Below are 6,000 nucleotides of genomic sequence, written 5' to 3'. Positions count from 1 at the left end.
TATAGGACTAAGGGAAAATTCTGGAAGGAGATACATCTGAGCAGGCTCAGCTTGGGAGAGAGGTGTTGAGGTTGAGGGGAGGGGGACCCACACCTGTAACTTTCACTCAAGCATCATGTCCTGCTTTCATAATAAAAACCAATAAAGTAAAAACAGACATCTGTATGACTCATTCTTTTATCGCTATAAAATCTCTAACTTGGATAAAAGGCATTTAGTGCAAGGAACACAACTGAGCACCTAGTAAGACAAAGTTTGGATAAATTGTTGTTAAATATTGTCATCTTTTTAAAAATTTACATTGTGGTAAGTTTTCCTATTAGTTTAGGCTTTTGTGGCATTTTACTTCAGGATATCTCTTATAGGCAGAAAATTATTCCAATCTGATTTTCACCCAATTTGATACCCTTTACTTATTAGCGCTATTAATTATTATTACATATGGTCATAAAAAAATGGTTTTTCCAGTGGTCATGTATGGATGTGAGAGCTGGACTATAAAGAAAGCTGAGCGATGAAGAATTGATGCTTTTGAACTGTGGTGTTGGAGAAGACTCGTGAGAGTCCCTTGGACTGCAAGGAGATCCAACCAGTCCATCCTAAAGGAGATCAGTCCTGGGTGTTCATTGGATGGACTGATGTTGAAGCTGAAACTCCAATACTTTGGCCACCTCATGCAAAGAGCTGACTCATATGAAAAGACTCTGATGCTGGGAGGGATTGGGGGCAGGAGGAGAAGGGGATGCCAGAGGAGGAGATGGTTGGATGGCATCACCGACCCAGTGAACATGGGTTTGGGTGGACTCTGGGAGTTGGTGATGGACAGGGAGGCCTGGTGTGCTGTGGTTCATGGGGTCGCAAGGAGTCAGATATGACTGAGTAACTGAGCTGAACTGAACTGATGGTCGTAATTTTTCCACTTGGATTCAAGCCACCCTATTTTAAGAATCCTGCTTTTTATTTCTTTGGTTTTTATATGCTCCACAGATGCACATGGTGAGTAGGTTTCAGCTGATGTAGTGAGCAGTTTAGCATGCTGCCCAGAACAGCTTCTGGAAGGTAGAAATGGCTCTGTTTTCTTATTTGTTTATTTAAATTGTGACTGCACTGGGGTTTCTAGTTACAGACCACTAGTGAGAGCTCAGTAACTGCAGCACAGGCTTAGTTGCCTTGTGGCATGCGGGATCTTAGTTCCCCGACCAGGGATCAAACCCGCATCCCCTGCATTGGCAGGCAGATTCTTAACACTGGACTACCAAAGAAGTCCTGTCTGCCTTCTTATCTACATGTACCTGGTGTTGTTATTCAGTCGCTAAGTCATGTCCAACTCTTTGTGACCCCATGGGCTGCAGCAGCTAGGCCTCCCTGTCCTCCACTGTCTCCAGGAGTTTGTTCAAACTCATGTCCGTTGAGTCAGTGATGCCATCCAACCATCTCCTCCTCTGGCAAATGACAGCTACTGGGGACACGTTAGTATAAGGGCTCATAGTTCATGGTACTACCATGGTTGACAGGCTCCCCTGTCGTGGCCTAGAAGAGGCCTTGGGGAGAGAACTCTGCTTCATTTTGGGGAAGGAGTGACGGGGGAGGGAACAGGACTAAGGCAGAGAAAAGGCAGAGTCAAGTCAAATGGTGGGGGTGGTGTTCTGGTCTCCAGGAGACGGGCCAGGCTGTTTCCTTCCCCATTTTAGTAAACAGTCTCTGAGAGGTTTGTGATTGACACATAGGATTAGAGATGAGATAGAACCCTGACCATGTTTCATCACTTTCCCAGCTGGTTTCAGGAGTCATCCTATTTTGTATTCCATCACGTCTCTGCTTCTGCTGAGAAAGCTCAGAATACCCCACTACCTGGGAAGAAGCCTGCTTTTCCTCACTTCCCCCAAGGACGGCATGATAGTCCTCTGGCTTAGATTCCCTGACACCGAGGGGCCACATCTAGCCCCAACCACGGCTATTCTATTCAAGACCCGCTCACAAATGCTCAGAACACTAGCTCTCTCTCCTTCCTCCTCCATCCTCAACCAGGATGTGGTCTCTGGCTGAGCTCCTCTGCCTCGCGCCCTCTTCTCTCCTTCCTCCCATATCTGTTCACTAGCTGGAGGTCAGCATGCTCCTGAGACCTCGGTTTGGATTTAAAGCAAAGGAGAGGCTCTCTTGGACTGAAAGCTTCATCACTAAATTCATTTTGCCAGAGACTCTGCTCTGGAAGTTCAGGTCCAAACCAGAAGAAGAGGATGTTCTTTCTGCCTTCCCGCCACCAATGTCCTTCTCCTAATACCTCCATCAAGGACCACTGAGTAAGGAAGCATGGCTGGACCAAGGCCAAGTTCAGTAACTTCTTGGGGGTCCTGATTGTACAACCAGGAGATGACCCCCAAATTGATCACAGAAACCTGCCAGCTGAGAGTGGCAGGGGCTAGAGGGGGTAACACAGATGTTGTATCCTGCTCTGATTATACCTTCTGATTCAGAGTTGTAAAATACAGTCCCTGTAGTTAAGGGATCCAGGATGAGATGTCTGTAACTGCAGGAGGAGTGGGAGCTGGGTCTCAGGGAAATAGGGCAGGAGCAGGACATCAGACCCGCACCTTCCCTTGAGGAGCTGGGATCACCCACACCGAGGGCCTGGTCCCTCCCCAGGTCCCAGTGTCATCCCCTGTCGGCCAAGACAGTGCACTGTGTTGAAAAGAATATGCCAGGAAAAGGAGAGGGTTTCCTGGGTGGAGTTCAGCCGAGGCTGCAGTCATGGGGCCTCTGAGGTTCCTGGGTGCTTCTCTTTCTACAGATGACAGTGGGTCCTGGGCCAGAGATGTGGCTTCACCCCAGAGAGGAGAAAACAGACTTCACAGTCATTCAGAGAAGTGGTGACATCCTACAGCGCTGAGACCCTGTGACTCAGGCCTGGGAGTTCGTAACTGTGAGGGAAGAAAGCTTGGGAGGAAACCCTAGGGAGGGAAATAAGGAATGAAAGGAACCCTTTAAAGACTCAGAGGAAATTGCCTAAGAGGCAGGAGAAGTAGGGGGAAGGGTATTTCCTCTGATGTCAAGTCTTTCCTATCTCCATTTTGACATGATGCTCCGAAACTGCTTCTGTGTAAAGAAGAATGGACCGAGCTATCGGTGTCTCTTTTCTTGGCAATTACCCAAAGCAGCAAAGAAAGGATTCAGGCACCATCTATTAGAGAATAGGGAAAGTAGGTAAAATAGATTAGAAGGAAGCCAAAAGCACTGGGAAGGAGTAGGGCTCTGAGAGGAAAGGGGAGAAGATGCCAATAATTGCAGATTGCAGAAAAAGTGGATGATGATTGAAGATTTCAGGAAAAATTGTGCCTCTTCAAGTGGAGAGCATCCCCAAAGTAAAAAACTACAAAAAAAAAATCCATTTTAAGAAAATAGTAAGAATAAGTTTTTCAATAAATCTGAACTGGTTCCAAGAAACGTTGAAGATACTTACAACCAATTCACGTTGTTGTATGGCAGAAACCAATACAACACTGCTAAGCAATTATACTCCAATTTTAAAAAATTTATTTAAATGACTAAGTGAGGAAACACAGTAAGAGAAGCTATAATTAGAAGCAGTTTGTCCTCAAGACAGGAAGGAGAGAAAGAATATGCATTATGAACAGTCTGAAAACCAGCCAATTCCATTGCCCGAGGAGAAATAGGGGGTTCAGTTCAGTTTAGTCACTCAGTCGTGTCTGACTCTTTGCCACCCCATGAATCAAAGCACGCCAGGCCTCCCTGTCCATCACCAACTCTCAGAGTCCACCCAAACCCATGTCCATTGAGTCGGTGATGCCATCCAGCCATCTCATCCTCTGTCATCCCCTTCTCCTCCTGCCCCCAATCTCTCCCAGAATCAGGGTCTTTTCCAATGAGTCAACTCTTCGCATGAGGTGGCAAAATATTGGAGTTTCAGCTTCAGCATCAGTCCTTCCAATAATCACCCAGGACTGATCTCCTTTAGGATGGACTGGTTGGATCTCCTTGCAGTCCAAGGGACTCTCAAGAGTCTTCTCCAACACCACAGTTTGAAAGCATCAATTCTTTGGCACTCAGCTTTCTTCACAGTCCAATCTCACATCCATACATGACCACAGGAAAAACCATAGCCTTGACTAGACAGAACTTTGTTGGCAAAGTAATGTCTCTGCTTTTGAATATGCTATCTAGATTGGTCATAACTTTCCTTCCAAGGAGTAAGCATCTTTTAATTTCATGGCTGCAGTCACCATCTGCAGTGATTTTGGAGCCCAAAATAATGAAGTCTAACACTGTTTCCACGGTTTCCCCATCTATTTCCCATGAAGTGATGGGACCAGATGCCATGATCTTTGTTTTCTGAATGCTGAGCTTTAAGCCAACTTTTTCACTCTCCTCTTTCACTTTCATCAAGAGGCGTTTTAGTTCCTCTTCACTTTCTGTCATAAGGGTAGTGGCATCTGCATACCTGAGGTTATTGATATTTCTCCTGGAAATCTGGATTCCAGCTTGTGTTTCTTCCAGTCCAGCATTTCTCATGATGTACTCTGCATAGAAGTTAAATAAGCAGGGTGACAATACACAGCCTTGACATACTGATTTTCCTATTTGGAACCAGTCTGTTGTTCCATGTCCAGTTCTAACTGGTGCTTCCTGACCTGCATATAGGTTTCTCAGGAGGCAGGTCAGGTGGTCTGGTATTCCCATCTCTTTCAGAATTTTCCACAGTTTCTTGTGATCCACACAGTCAAAGGCTTTGGCATAGTCAATAAAGCAGAAATAGATGTTTTTCTGGAACTCTCTTGCTTTTATGATGATCCAGCGGATGTTGGCAATTTGATCTCTGGTTCCTCTGCCTTTTCTAAAACCAGCTTGAACATCTGGAAGTTCACGGTTCACATATTGCTGAAGCCTGTCTTGGAGAATTTTGAGCATTACTTTACTAGCATGTGAGATGAGTGCAATTGTGTGGTAGTTTGAGCATTCTTTGGCATTGCCTTTCTTTGGGATTGGAATGAAAAGTGACCTTTTCCAGTCCTGTGCCCACTGCTGAGTTTTCCAAATTTGTTGGCATATTGAGTGCAGCACTTGGATAGCATCATCTTTCAGGATTTGAAACAGCTCAACTGGAATTCCATCACTTCCACTAGCTTTGTTTGTAGTGATGCTTTCTAAGGCCCACTTGACTTCACATTCCAGGATGTCTGGCTCTAGGTGAGGGATCACATCATCATGATTATCTGGGTCGTGAAGATCTTTTTTGTACAATTCTTCTGTGTTTTCTTGCCACCTCTTCTTAATATCTTCTGCTTCTGTTAGGCCCATACCATTTCCGTCCTTTATCGAGCCCATCTTTGCATGAAATGTTCCCTTGGTATCTCTAATTTTCTGGACGAGATCTCTAGTCTTTCCCATTCTGTTGTTTTCCTCTATTTCTTTGCACTGATCACTGAGGAAGGTTTTCTTATCTCTTCTTGCTATTCTTTGGAACTCTGCATTCAGATGCTTATATCTTTCCTTATCTCCTTTGCTTTTTGCTTCTCTTCTTTTCTCAGCTATTTGTAAGACCTCCTCAGACAGTCATTTTGCTTTTTTGCCTTTCTTTTCCATGGGGATGCTCTTGATCCCTGTCTCCTGTACAATGTCACGAACTTCATTCCATAGTTCATCAGGCACTCTGTTTATCAGATCTAGTCCCTTAAATCTATTTGTCACTTCCAATGTATAATCATAAGGGATTTGATTTAGGTCATACCTGAATGGTCTAGTGGTTTTCCCTACTTTCTTCAATTTAAGTCTAAATTTGGCAATAAGGATTCATGATCTGAGCCACAGTCAGCTCCCAGTCTTGTTTTTGCTGACTGTGTATAGCTTCTCCATCTTTGGCTACAAAGAATATAATCAGTCTGATTTCGGTGTTGACCATCTGGTGATGTCCATGTGTAGAGTCTTCTTTTGTGTTGTTGGAAGAGGGTGTTTGCTATGACCAGTGCGTTCTCTTGGCAAAACTCT

The sequence above is a fragment of the Ovis aries genome, chromosome 3 (assembly GCF_016772045.2).
Source record: "Ovis aries strain OAR_USU_Benz2616 breed Rambouillet chromosome 3, ARS-UI_Ramb_v3.0, whole genome shotgun sequence".
NCBI classification, from domain to species: Eukaryota; Metazoa; Chordata; class Mammalia; order Artiodactyla; family Bovidae; genus Ovis; species Ovis aries.
This window is presented reverse-complemented; position numbering follows the sequence as displayed.